The following is a 15,447-nucleotide window of genomic DNA, read 5'->3' as shown; positions in this document are numbered from 1 at the left end:
CATTGAAAGCTTTTCTTGGAAAAGATTAATAATATTTACAAATATCTATCTAAACTGATTAATAAAATAGACATCTAAATGACCAATAACAAATTATTCTTGTTTGCAGATGATGTAGTCTTATATTTAGAAAAATCTAAAGACTCCACCAAAAAACTATGAGAATTTATAAACAAATTCAGTAAATTTGCAAGATATAAAATCAATATACAAAATAAATATCAATTCTATTTGCCAAGAATGAACAATCAGAAAAAGAAATTAAAAAGTAATCCTATTTACAATAGCCAGACACAAAGTTAAATACCCAAGAATTAACCAAAGAAGTGAAGGATCTCTATAACGAAAACTGTAAAATACTGATGAAAGAAATCGAAAATGACACCAAAAAATAGAAGAATATTCCATGTTTATGTGCTGGAAAAACTAATATTGTTAAAATGCCCTTACTACCCAAAGCAATCTACAGATTCAATGCAGTCCCTATGCAAATACCAATGACATTTTTACAGAAACAGAACAAATAATCTTAATATTTAAATGGAATTACAAAAGACCCAGAACAGCCAAAGCAAAAAGAAGAACGAAACTGGAGGAATCACAGTATATGACTTCAAATTATGCAACAGAGCTATGGTAATCCAAATAGCAGAGTACTGGCATAAAAACAGACACATAAACCAATAAAAACGAATAGAGAACACAGAAACAAATCCACACACTTTCAGTGAATTCATGTTTTAACAATGGTGCCAAGAACATACATTTTATTGTTAGCCTCTTCAATAAATAGTCTGGGAAAACTGAATATCTACATGCAGAAGAATGAAACTAGACCCCTCCCAATTCTCTCTCCATTTATAAAAATCCAATCAAAATGGATTAAAAACTTAAAATCTAAGACCTGAAACTGTATAGAAACTAGTACAGCAAAACTTTGGAGAAAATCTCCAGGGCATTGGTCTGGGTAAAAATTTCATGAGCAATACCAAATAAGCACAGGCAACCAAAGCAAAAATAGACAAATGGAATCATATCAAGTTAAAAAGTTTCTGTACTACAAATGACACAGTTAACAAAATGAAGAGACAACCCACAGAATGGGATAAAATATTTGCAAACTACCCATCTGTCAAGGGATTAATAACCAGAATATATAAAGAGCTCAAACCACCACATAATAGAAAAATCTAATAATCTGATCAAAAATATTTGAATAGACATTTCTCCAAAGAAGACATACAAATAGCAAACAGGCATATGAAAAGGTACTCAACATCATTGATCCTCAGAGAAATGCAAATCAAAACTTCAATGAGATATCGTCTCACCCCAGTTAAAATGGCTTATATCCAAAAGAAGGGCAATAACAAATGCTGACAAGAATGTGGAGAAAAGGCAAACCTTGTACATTGTTGGAGACAACATAAATTAGTACGACCAGCATAGCGAACAGTTTGGAGGTTCCTCAAAAAACTGAAAATTCAGCTACCATATGATCTTGCACTCCCACTGCTGGGTATATACCCGAAAGAAAAAAATCAATATATCAAAGAGATATTTGCACTTCTATGTTTGTTGCAGCACTGTTTACAACAGCTAAGATTTGGAAGAAACCGAAGTGTCTCTAAATAGATGAATGGTTAAAGAAAAGGTGGTACGTATACACAATAGAGGACTATTCAGTCATAAAAAGGAATGAGATCCAGTTGTTTGCAACAACATCAATGGAACTGGAGATCATTATGTTAAGTGAAATAAGCCAGGCACAGAAAGACATACATTGCATGTTCTCACGTATTTGTGGGATCTAAAAATCTAAACAAACTAATGGACATAGATAGTAGAAGGATAGTTACCAGAGGCTGGAAAGGATAGTGAAGTAGTAGGAGGAGGTGGGGATGGTTAATGGGTACCAAAAAAAAAAAAAAAAAAAAGAAAGAATAAAGACCTAGTATTTGGTAGCACAACAGGGTCACTATAGTCAATAATAACATCATTGTACGTTTTAAAATAGCTTAAAGATTGTAATTGGAATGTTCGTAACTCCAAGGATGCTAGAGGTTAGAAATATTCCATTCTCCATGATGTGCTTATTTTATATGCATGCCTATATCAAAACATCTCATGTACCCCATAAATAGTAGGGTACACCTCCTATGTTCCCACAAAAATTTTAAGAAATGAAAAAGACAAATATCAAGAATTAAAAAGGGAACATTACTGTAGATTGTAAACATATTTTTAAAAGTTAGAGAATATTAAAAATCTCGTGATAAAAATTAGGTAGCAAAAAATGCCCAATGTAAAGAAATGAGGAAAAGAAAATATGAGTAATGAAATACATTGGGAAACAAGGCAAACAGAAACAGAATGATATACCTAAATATACTTTTTTCAGGAATTTCATAAATATTGTCTAATTCATCAATGTTCAACAAGCTAGATGAAATGCAAAACATTTTCAAGATATCATTATTAAAATATATTTAAGAATACATGCAAAATGAATAGTCTAGAAATATATTAAAGATACTGAATTCACAATTAAAAATTAATATAAAGTTAATCCCAAACCCTGGTCACTTTACTAGAAAACTCTATCAAACATTTAAGAAAGATATAATAACAATTCTACTAAGAAGTCAGAAAATAGAGGCGAAAATAACACTTTCCAATACATTTTACTAGACTATTAATACCGAAAGCAGACAAAAATATTGTAAGAAAATTGTAGCAAACTTCCTCGTGAATACAGATCCAAATATGCTTAGAAAAATAATAACAAATTGTATCCAGCAAAGTATAATTTATTTTAGCAATGAAAGATCAGTTAACATTAGAAAACTAAATCAATTTAATTTACCACATTAACAGAATAAAGAAAAAGGCCATAAGTCATTGTAATAGATGGAGAGAAAGCATATCAAAATTACAAACCCATTGATGTTAAAAACTTGAAGAAACATAAGAACAATGAAAAACATCTACCATAAAATTAAGAACAAGGCAATTAAATCAACTATTCATTTTTTAAAAAATAAAAAAGGAAAGAAAAAGTCAAAACTTTGATCTATAACTCATCCAGACTCTGCAAAGACCAAATATTATTTTTTAAAAAATTAAAACTATAGACCTTCCATTAGAAAACATCTTATATAATTTGTGCAAAAAAGTTAAGGGAAAAATGTTAACTTGCAAATTGAATATCAAAATTTAAATTTTTGCACTTTAAAAGACAGCATTAAAAATTAAAAGGCAAGTATTTACAATACTTATTTCTGTTGAAAGACTGGTATTCAAGATTACATATATTTTAACTTACACAGCCTAAAATAAAAAAGCAAACAACTTAACTAAAAATGTTTAAAACATCACCAAAGGATATCAGGAAGATATTTTTACAGTAATACCACTGTTTTATATCTTGATTATGGTATTGGTTACAAAACTGTGCTTTTATTAAAATTCATTAAATTCTATGCCAAAGCAAATAAATTTTAGTGTATGTAAATATAAAAATTAATCAAAATATTTTAGCAGTTTCTTCCAAAAAATATAAGCCAATAAATACATGAAAGGATGTTAAGCATCATTACAACTGGGAAGATACAAGTTAAAACCCCTACACAGTCTACAGTTAAAATGACTAGAAATACCTAGTGTTTACAAGAATGTTTTAGAGCAACTGGAATTTTTATTCATTGCTGTTCAAAGTATAAAATGGTACAACCACTATAGAAAATAATCAGTTCACAAAGAATTGCATATACACTTACTGACAGTATTTCAACTCATGAATATTTAGTCAAGAGATATAAAAATTTGTATTTATGGAAATTCTTGTACTTAACCATAGCTCTCCTTATTCACAATGGTCCCAACCTAAAAGCAATCAAATATCTATAGCCTAATGAATGGATAAACAAATTGTGGAATATACAAGGACATACAGATCAGTAATTATAGTTAATAAGCTACTTATTATGTACAATATGTATGATCCACTACAACATCATACCCAGTGATAAGAGCCAAAACCAAGAGTCTATACTGTAAACTTTTGTATATGTAATAGACTAGAAATGGCAAAACTAAATCATAGTAATTTGCTAAGAAAGTAGATCTTATGTTGAGTTCTTTCACATTAATAATAACTTAAAAATAAATATATTAAGTAAGCAATAAATAATAAATCAAGAAGGTTGGGGGAAACATTGGAGTGATGGATTTGTTTATGGCATTGACTGTGATGATGGTTTCACAGGTGTGTATGTATCTCCAGATTCATCAAGTTGCACATATATTAAATATGTACAGCTTTTTAATGTCAATTATACCTCACTAGAGCCTACAAACATACGCACACATAGGAAGGCACATTAGTGATTTCCAGGAGCCTGGAGGTAAAAAAACAGGGTAGGAAGAAATGCTTTGGGAGGATGACTGAAAAGGGAACCAAGCAAACTCTCTGGAGTGATGAAAACATTTTACATCATGACTGTAGTGGTGGTTATAGGAAGGTATAATTTTGTCAAAACTCATTAAACTGAATGTTTAAAACAAATGTGTCTTTTTGTGTACTATATACCTTAATAATGTTGATCAAAAAGAAAAATGCATAGAATATACATTTCTAACACAATTCTAACACATGTCTACTACATGTGGCACACAGAAGATTAAAGAAGAGTTTAGAGAAAATATTTGTCAAAGAGCAGTCCAGTCTCCCAAAGGGGGGGGGGGGGAAGAGAGAGAGAGAGATAATTTTAACCAAACATTGAAGATTGGAGAGATGACTGCTAAAGATGGAGAAGTATTGATATAATGACAGAAAACTGGCTGTAAATTGGCAGAATTAAAGGTGAGTAATGGTGAATCACAGGAGCTCAGGAAATTGCATATATCGCAGGTGATGAGGATGGCATTTCAAGTGAGTAGGTGTTTGTAGACTTTGATCCCAGCTGAAGTCCCTCAGAGCAGCAGACCCCTTGCTAGTGCTATTCGTTGGGAGTGGCAGCTCTTGAGCTGTTTCCTTGGGATCCTTTAGTCTGATTTTTTTCCAGATATAACGACTATCACTTTCAAGGAGGCCAAAGAAATGCCAGGCCACATAACTGCTTCCTGCTTACATTGACACCACAGTTTTAATACTAACCCTTGACCCATAGCCCATTTTTATTACCAGAGAAGCCTTTGGTATCAGAAAGAAGCCAGGCAAGCAATTAAGAGAGCAAGATGTCACCATTGTTATCAAATTATAAAATAATCACCCCAAAAGAGAGTTACACTTTTTTAAGAGTTCCCTCCCATGTAAACAGACCCGTCAGGTTTAAAGGTAAACCAAACTAGATGTATATTTATTGTACACAAATCGATCGCATAAGCCACTTGGAATTAGTTAAAAGTCCAGGAACAAGAATACTGTATTTTTTTTTAATTTACCTCCCACGACTACAATTTGTGTAAACCTCAGATCCTTCCGAAGGTGAAACTACCTAAGAAATGTCGACTATTAAATTATCAAGAAGCACAAACATCAAGAAAAATGTTGACAAATCTGATGCATTAGAACTTGAATCACCTATAATATAAAGGACAATGTAAAAAATATTAAAGATTAAACAGAATAGGATTTTTAAATAGGATTTTAAAACTCTTCTAAATTGTGACCAAGATAGCCAACCTTAATTTTTCCCTCAGCTTGATAAAACTTTAGACAGATTTCTTCCTAACTATAGGCCCCTGGACTTCCCTTTTCTTCGAGGATTTACTTTAGAAAACTTGCAACTGTAAATTATTTCTAACCTCTTTGAGATGTAAATCTTCTTCTAGCTTCTTGCAAGCTTTACACACAAGACATTTTCTAAAGAACCTGGGAGCTGTCTTTTGAAATGTGATCATCAAAGGAGATAGTACCCTTCTATCCTCCAGTCTCTTTGTTGAATTCTGACTTTGTTAAGTACCAGTTAGCAAACACTGATGGCCTAATCACGTTGGCCAACCTTTCCTAATTCCCCCCAGTACTTTCCACTAACTCATCCCTGTGCTTAAATTTCTCCTTCATTTTGGTTCAGCAGATTTGAATTTCATCTCTCTCCCTTATTGCAATGCTCCTAAATAAACTCTTCCTTGCCTCTTTAACTTGTCTGGTGCAATTTTTCTTTGACAGACAAGAAAATGATAAATGATGCAATAAGAAAATGGTAAAATAAGTTCTTCCAGAGAAAAAGTGTGAATTACCACTAAGCACAGGAAAAGTGCTCAATCTCCTTAGGAAAACATAAATTAATAGGACAGTGGCATATAACTTATCAATCATCAGATTTGAAAAATTTAAAAAGTCCAAGGATATAAATAAATTACTCAGTTGATTTTAGAGTAAGTAGATATAATTACCTTAAGGATAATTTCACAAGATTACATTAAGGTGAAAAGGCCCATATTCTAATTCCAGCAATTCCACTTGTAAGTATGAACATTAGAGAAATTTTCACACATGCAAAATATGAGCTAAAAGAAATGTGGAAGAATATACAAAGATATTCAGCCAAAAAGTGGGAAAATATCTAAGTGTCCATCAATAGAATACTGGACATCATACATTCATAGGGTTGAATATTATACTGTAGTTAAAATCAACTACATTTACCAATATGGAGAGTTTGCAAAATCATAACAGGTACTAAAAAAATGTTTATGAAAGATAATTGTATAATAGTAAAAAATTTTTTTGAGACAAGGTCTTGCTCTGTTGTCCAGGCTGGGGTGCTCACTCAGTCTCCTGGGCCCCGGTAATTCTACTGCCTCAGGCTCCCAAGTAGTTAGGATTACAGGCACAAGTCACTGAGCCTGGCTAATTTTTTTTTCAATTTTTTTGTAAAGATAGAGCCTTACTATGTTGCCTAAGATGGTCTTCAATAACTGACCTCAAGTAATCCTCCTGCTTCAGCCTGCCAAAATGGTGGGATTACAGGCATGAGACACCGTGCCCAGGAAATATATGAATTTTAACATCCTGCCAAGCATATTAATAATATTCACAAATACACTGATGTTATTGAAAATTACATAAAACATTATGAAAATGGCAACCAATGAATTTATTACAGTAGTTATTTATACCAGTGAAGCACAGTGGGAAATATGGCTGTGTCTTACAGGAATAACTGAAGATGACTCAAATGACCTTGCTATAGCAAGGGTGTCAGCCATCATCAGTTACATTTAGCAGAGACTCAAATGCAGACAGAGCAGCGTGAAAACTTCATAGTAGAAAAGAAGAAAAGACTTCAGGCATGCCCTGATTGGAGGCTATTGGCATCAAAAAACTGTAGGCTAGCTAACTAGAATCAAGATATTCTATGTGATTGTTTAAGGAAGCATATTTAGCTTTCTCCAGCTGGTCCTAAGTTGAAAGTTGGCACAAAATTTAGGAAAGCTGTCAATTTTTAACCCATTTATGCTGGAGGCTGCAATTTTTTTTTTTTTTTTTTTTTTTTTTGCGTGAGTGAAAAATCAGACCTTGGTGGTGACCTTGAGCAGTAAGATATAAATAACTCCCACATGCTTAGTGTTCCGATGGAACACTAGGATGAATCAAGCCCTGGTCAATTGCTACAGGGGTTTATTTTTGGCTTCCTGGACTGGTTGCTGCAGATAGTGCTTTGTCTATTGAGCTGGTTGCTTCAGGTCATGGATCAGAATTGTATTTTTATTATGGCTGGACCATTGTCGATTTGTTTATTTAGTCCATTATGGCGTAAAGTTTTATTTATTAAGGAAGACTCACAGTATTCATATAAGACAAAATGCAATTCAAAATATTTAAGCAAAAAGGTATAATTTTATATTAGTAAAAATAAAAAATTCAGATATAACTATATATGTTCTGGTATTTTTTTGCATTTGCTGAACATTATCATTTATATGCTTATACATGTAAGTACAATTTTTAAACTAAAACTATAGATGTTTTTCTAAAATGCTGATTCTTAAAACATGTCGCTTAAGATTGTCTTTACACTCATAGTACACACTATTGCATAATTAAACAGAAAACATTACTAAGATATAATTCATAAATGAGGATAATTAGGGCTGGGCATTTCAACTACTGTATTATGTTTTTCAAACATTTGAATAATTTTATTTTTTCAATTTATGGAGCAGATATCTGTAATATTACATATTATGAATAGCGGTTAGATATATGAGTGTTTTGCTTCTCATGTACTATTGTAAGGTTGTTTATATATAGTAGTACTTTTTTAAAAAGACTAAAACTTTTATGTAATAAAGGCAACTATTAAGGACCAAAGATATCTATTTATAAAATGCAATGTTTCCTTAAAAGATCTTATTATCTAGCTCAAAAGCTAGTATATTTTCAAATTTGAAGGAATATTATAGTCCATTTTGATTCCTTACTTGATTTCATTTTGATGTCACAAACTTTCTTTAAAGAAGGAATGTCAGGGTTGTTGTTGAGGAAATCATAGTATTTTATAGTATTTTATAGAGGAGTGACTGATTTGAGAAGTGGGGGATAAAGACTTGCTAATGGTGCTTTTTTTCTTTTTTAAGAATCTATCTCAGATGCTTGGTTTGATTGAGAAGATAACTGTGGATGATTGCTATTAATCTTTTGTAAAATTTTTGTCAGTTTCATTTTTAGGGGGACAATGGCTAGTTATCCAAATGGTATGTATTAACAGAGATGGAAAAATATCTTCCCCCACTTACTCAGCTTCAAAATCAGGTCAGGTTGTTCTGTAAATGAAAGCCCCACAAAAGCTGTTTCTCTTATCCTCTTCTTTGGCTAAATCAGGACTCTAGACTTCAAAGCAAAAAATGTAGTCTTTTTCAGGAGTAATACAATCAGTGCAGACAAAAGTGAAAGTCACAGATTAGCCTCTTCAAACTTTAAAACTCAAGATGAAAAGACCCATTTTAAATTTTATGGACAGTAAAATGTGGCACTAATCATGGAAATTTGACCATACAAATTTATTTGATGTGTTTGTTTAAAGAGCAGTAAGCTAAGTCATGTAGTCATTAAACTGTGATAAGCTGAATGAGTTTTGCTTTAATAAAGGTTCTAGGTAGTTTCTACAGATCTATTTAAAAGTTGTAGTGATTCTTTACTAACAAGTGTTCTTGATATATTCTAGTTGAACAGCAAAAACCTGCTAAAATCAGTTTTAAAGGACAATTTATATCCATGTACACCATTGCTGAGTGCCTGTCTTGTAAATCTTTAGATTGGCCATATTTTTCATTTATATTTTATCACCTGTATAGAAAAGATTATCTTTTTACATGTTGAGCATCTTCTTTTAAATCTTAGGGAATTATAAGGAATAATATGTTTTAAGATGCTCATGCCCTCAAAAATCTCAAGTACAGTATGGTAGCCAAATTGGTAAATTCATATAGTTTATAAGGTATATTCTATAGGGAAGTAAGTGCTATTTTAGAGTTTATACATGTATAACAAAATCACTAACTTTCTTGGAGAACTGACTAAGGCTTTGCAAAGAAAGCAACTTTTAATATGAATTTGGAATCACTAAAGAGATCACAAAGAAATTTAAAAGAAAAATTAAAAAAGAATCCTTTAGACAGAGGCAAGAGCACAGTTCAGAATTGAGGAAGTTCAAATAGGCTGGGGCATAAGACCTATAGCTGAAGATAGATTGTGGTAGACTTTACGTGACAAAGAATCGGAACAGTGGCTTGTAGACAATGAGGAAACAATAAACAGGATCATATTTCAATTTTAGGGGGTTTATTTTTGAAAACAATTAGCACTGGTGTTATGAGTGGGGAATTAGCCAGGAGAATGAGAAATACGTGTCAGGAATTTATGAGGCTGCTGCAGTGTTAAGTAATCAAATACAAAAGCCCATTAGATAGTGAGGAAATAATGAAGCCAGCCTCCATTTCTGAGGTAATCATTAGTGACTGAATAGCCATGGATGGGAGAAAGAAATTGGAGATGAAGATTCTAGTTTAGAGAAGGACAGTGGTACAAATAGTCAAGATAGAGGATTACAGGAGGAGCAGACTAAGAGAGCTGGGACAGAGAATGAAAGTAGAAATAAACGAGTCCTTTACACCTGGTGATTCTGCAATTCCTACAAGATGTAAGAACGGAGATATTCATTAGAGAGTTACAAATGTGTGTTTAGGTCTTGACCCGTAAGTGCATAAATTTAGCACTTGATATTCTGTCAGCTGAAGAGCACACCTAGGAAGAGTATAACAAATGAGCAGAGAAAAGGTCAGAAATAAAACTCTAATGGATAATGACATTTGAAGGCATATGGAGGAAGAGAATCCCAAAAATACTAAGAAAAAGTCACAAAAATAGAAATTGTTTCTGGTGATGATAGTCTTCTGAAAGCCAAAGGAGATCATATCTAAAAGTTGAAAGTCAACACTGTCAAATGACATCACATGAATCATAATGTTGATTATGATTAAATATGTTAAAATACTTTTATGTGTATTTTGTTAAATTTTAATTGTATTTTCAAAAAAACCACGTGATGAGTTCAAACTAAAAGTGCCTTTACTGTTATAATGCTTTTTCTTTCATCTTGCCCACAAAATAATGAATGTTATATTTAACATTTCTGTTTCTTTTGGTTTTTAACTCAGTGCAAGGTAGAGATTACATTTGACAGAGTAACAGAGTATCAAAGTATAATGTCCTTAATATTCAAATATTTAATGTCTCATATAAAGTAGCCCTCTGCAGTTTGATACATTAGCTTTACAGTATTGTGAATCTGGCTCTTTGATCTAACAGGGTGCTTTACCATCTTACCATGTGGCATCCATTCTCAAAGTCAGGATAACTGCTAAGGCTCTGGTCATCACATCTGACTTAACAGTTTAATTTTTAAACAGGGCAGAAGATTAAAACTGGTGCTCCTTCCAGTTGGCTAAGATCCCTTTAAAGAACCTTCCCAGAATTCCCTCCCAATACTTAACGTTTATTTGACCACATCTAGCTGCAAATAAGATTGAAAATTTAGCCTTATTTCTAGCAGTAACAGGTCAAGGTAATATTTGTAGTCTAGTAAAGATAATAGATGTTTGGTAGGTTACTAGCTGTCTTTGCCATGAGCTCCTAAAATATGGAAGAGTTTGGCCAGTTTAAAAAATAGAATGTAAAACTATTCAAATGTGGTCGTGTCCTTTACTCAAGTAACTAATAGTCAAGTGGAAAAACATATGTACATACAAAATATAGAAGCAGCATTCTTGCCATGAAGAAGATACATAAAAAGTGCAATGGGAAATAGAAAAGTGATCCCTGATGGAATGCAAATTTTCTGAGTGGCTGGGAATGGGGCAGGATCAAAGAGGATGAAAGACTTTTTCAGGCAGAGAAAATGACATATGATAAAGCATCAAAGTATCGCATGGTGAGAATAACATGGAATCTAGGGAACTGAAAGCAAATTCAAATATACATTTAAAGCTTAAATTAACTTAGAAAGTTAGGCACTTGGGTGCATGGAAACTTCTAGGTGCTGAGTATCAGCTACTGAAGAATTTTACATGAAAGCTACCCCTAAAAACTGTAAGACAAATTATTTAGTAAAGTCCTGAGTGGCACTTGTATTTGATTTGTTAATTTTCTGGAAGTTCTTATGCTTCTCTAAGAAATAAATTACTATAGCTATTTTACCAAGGAGGAAGATAAAGATGTTTGCTCTTTCTGTTTTATAAACTTTCATGCATTTAATTTGTTTTGTATTTGAAGAAGGTAAGATATTAAAGGTATTTTAGTTGTATATTAAGTTTTACCTCATATGACAATATTAAGGCTATGTGTAGAGAAATATAAAACATTTGCTTAGAAAGATTAATGTTTAATCAGATTTATTTTTTCACACTATATGAAATTTGATTTTCTAAATTATTTTACTTATAAGCTCTGGTACTATTATTATTATCATTACTTTAAGTATTTTATTAAATTATTAATTTTCTGATGTTATTTCATAAATTATTCATCTCTATAAAATAAGAAAAGTAGCACTAACATTTACTAACTTAACCTCTCAACAAGCTTCTATAATAGATATCATTACAATGACAAGTTTACAGGTTAAAAAATGTTAAACATTATATATTCTAACCTTTTTAAAAATAAGGAGAGAGAACTTTCTAAGTAGAGTAATTATTAGCAATTCATAAACCCTGCTGTTTACCACAAAGTCTGCACCAAAGTATTTTATAGGAAGATGAGTTTTTTTCTTTCCTCAAATTAGTTATAGTTATAAAAACAATTTCAACCATTGTTTGAAATTGAAATTGAAAGAAACAGAATTATACAATAATGAAATTAGCATAGATTTTTATTCCTTGATTCTAACAATTAAATTTTGTTTATCCAAACTAGTTTATGAAATTTTAACTTTTCTCTCCTGTGTGCCTTTTTCCTAGAACTTACAGACTGTAATTTAAAGAACAAATGACAATAATGAGTTTGACAACAAACTCATTATTTTGAAAACTGAGACATTCTGAAAATCATATTAAAGAACTATAACATCATTCAGAAATGTAATATGAGATTACTTAACCAATTCTTTCATTATAGTGTAACTCTTTCCATATATGTATGTTTGTGTGTGTGTATATATATATACTTTTAAATAATTACATATTATTTTAATTTTACTTTTTACATAGAATCTTAGGATGATTTTCACAAGAATGTACATATTCCTTCAATGCATTTTAAGAGTTGCCAATATAGCATCAAGGGGGAGAATAACAATTTACATACTTGTTTCAAGTGTTCATTTTTTGCTGTTATAATTGGTTCTGTTACTTTAAGGTAGTTGTGGAGAAGCCGGATAATAAAACCTCTTTTCGAACTAATCTATCTATACTAAAACTATAATTTGAAGTGGCAGAAATATACACTGGCATTAAAGTCATCCATAAATTAGAAAAATTTTAAAGTCAATTTGTTGTTCTCACGCCATACCTCTAGAATCAGAATATGTAGAAGGGGAGATTAAAGAGAAGGAAATGGTGCATGGTCAAATTTCCAGAAGTCTCCAGTGAAAATTGGGTGGTTGAAAAGAACCACATAAAATCTTCTTGCCACATTGCAAATAAGAAATTCTATGGCTAATATTCATACTTCACCTTTATTTGGAAGGACGGAGTCTGAAAGCATACACTAAATAAGCACCTAAGATGATTAGTTGTTTCAGAAACACAAAAATGTATTTCTACTCTTAGAAATGAGGTGGGAGAGTGTCTAGGAAACAAGAGCAATTCAAACAGAAGAGGGCACTCCCTGACCCAGAGTAGTAACTCTGGTGAGGCGTGTTTAACAAAATTGTATAAATGAAAGAGGGGAAAACAGATCCATCCACTGTGGTGCCCCACAACCTCCATAAAGGCACAGTTTACCTTAACTTTACAGTAATTTATAAAAATAGAGTATAAAAGAAATTAACAGCCAGTCATCAAACTATAAATCTAAGAAGTCCTCCATAAGGTTCACATAAAGAAAAGAGAAGGTGGATTCCTAGGTATTTTATTCTCTTTGAAGCAATTGTGAGTGGGAGTTCATTCATGATTTGGCTCTCTGTTTGTCTGTTATTGGTGTATAAGAATGTTTGTGATTTTTGCACATTGATTTTATATCCTGAGACTTTGCTGAAGTTGCTTATCAGCTTAAGGAGATTTTGGGTTGCGACAATGCGGTTTTCTAAAGATACAGTCATATCATCTGCAAACAGGAAAATCTGACTTCTTCTTTTCCTAATAGAATACCCTTTATTTCTTTCTCTTGCCTGATTGCCCTAGCCAGAAATTCCAACACTATGTTGAATAGGAGGTGGTCTACAAACCACTGCTCAGTGAAATAAAAGAGGACACAAACAAATGGAAGAACATACCATGCTCATGGATAGGAAGAATGAGTATCGTGAAAATGGCCATACTGCCCAAGGTAATTTATAGATTCAATGCCATCCCCATTAAGCTACCAATGACTTTCTTCACAGAATTGGAAAAAACTGCTTTAAAGTTCATATGGAACCAAAAAGACCCCACATTGCCAAGACAATCCTAAGCCAAAAGAACAAAGCTGGAGGCATCATGCTACCTGACTTCAAACTATAATACAAGACTACAGTAACCAAAACAGCATGGTATTGGTACCAAAACAGGGATATAGACAATTGGAACAGAACAGAGCCTTCAGAAATAATACCACATATCTACAGCCATCTGACCTTTGACAAACCTGACAAAAACAAGAAATGGGGAAAGGATTCCCTATTTAATAAATGGTGCTGGGAAAATTGGCTAGCCATAAGTACAAAGCTGAAACTGGATCTTTTCCTTACTCCTTATATGAAAATTAATTCAAGATGGATTAGAGAGTTAAATATTAGGCCTAAAACCATAAAAACTCTAGAAGAAAACCTAGGTAATACCATTCAGGACATAGGCATGGGCAAGGACTTCACGTCTAAAACACCAAAAGCAATGGCAACAAAAGCTAAAATTGACAAATGGGATCTAATTAAACTAAAGAGCTTCTGCACAGCAAAAGAAACTACTATCAGAGTGAACAGGCAACCTTAAGAATAGGAGAAAATTTTTGCAATCTACTCATCCGACAAAGGACTAATATGCAGAACCTACAAAGAACTCAAACAAATTTACAAGAAAAAAGAAAAAAACAACCCCATCAAAAAGTGGGCAAAGGATATGAACAGACACTTCTCAAAAGAAGACATTCATACAGCCAACAGACACATGAAAAAATGCTCGTCATCACTGGCCATCAGAGAAATGCAAATCAAAACCACAATGAGATACCATCTCACACCAGTTAGAATGGCAATCATTAAAAAGTCAGGAAACAACAGGTGCTGGAGAGGATGTGGAGAAATAGGAACACTTTTAGACTGTTGGTGGGACTGTAAACTAGTTCAACCACTGTGGAAAACAGTGTGGCGATCCCTCAAGGATCTAGAACTAGAAATACCATTTGACCCAGCCATCCCATTACTGGGTATATACCCAAAGGATTAAAAGTCATGCTGCTATAAAGACACATGCACATGTATGTTTACCGTGGCACTATTCACAATAGCAAAGACTTGGAATCAACCCAAATGTCCATCAGTGACAGACTGGATTAAGAAAATGTGGCACATATACACCATGGAATACTATGCAGTCATAAAAAAGGATGAGTTTGTGTCCTTTGTAGGGACATGGATGCAGCTGGAAACCATCATTCTCAGCAAACTATCACAAGAACAGAAAACCAAACACCGCATATTCTCACTCATAGGTGGGAATTGAACAATGAGATCACTTGGACACAGGAAGGGGAACATCACACACCGGGGCCTGTTGTGGGGAGGGGGAATGGAGGAGGGATAGCAT

The sequence above is a fragment of the Macaca mulatta genome, chromosome 13 (genome assembly GCF_049350105.2).
Source record: "Macaca mulatta isolate MMU2019108-1 chromosome 13, T2T-MMU8v2.0, whole genome shotgun sequence".
Taxonomy (NCBI): Eukaryota; Metazoa; Chordata; class Mammalia; order Primates; family Cercopithecidae; genus Macaca; species Macaca mulatta.
Note: the sequence above shows the minus strand (reverse complement) of the source record.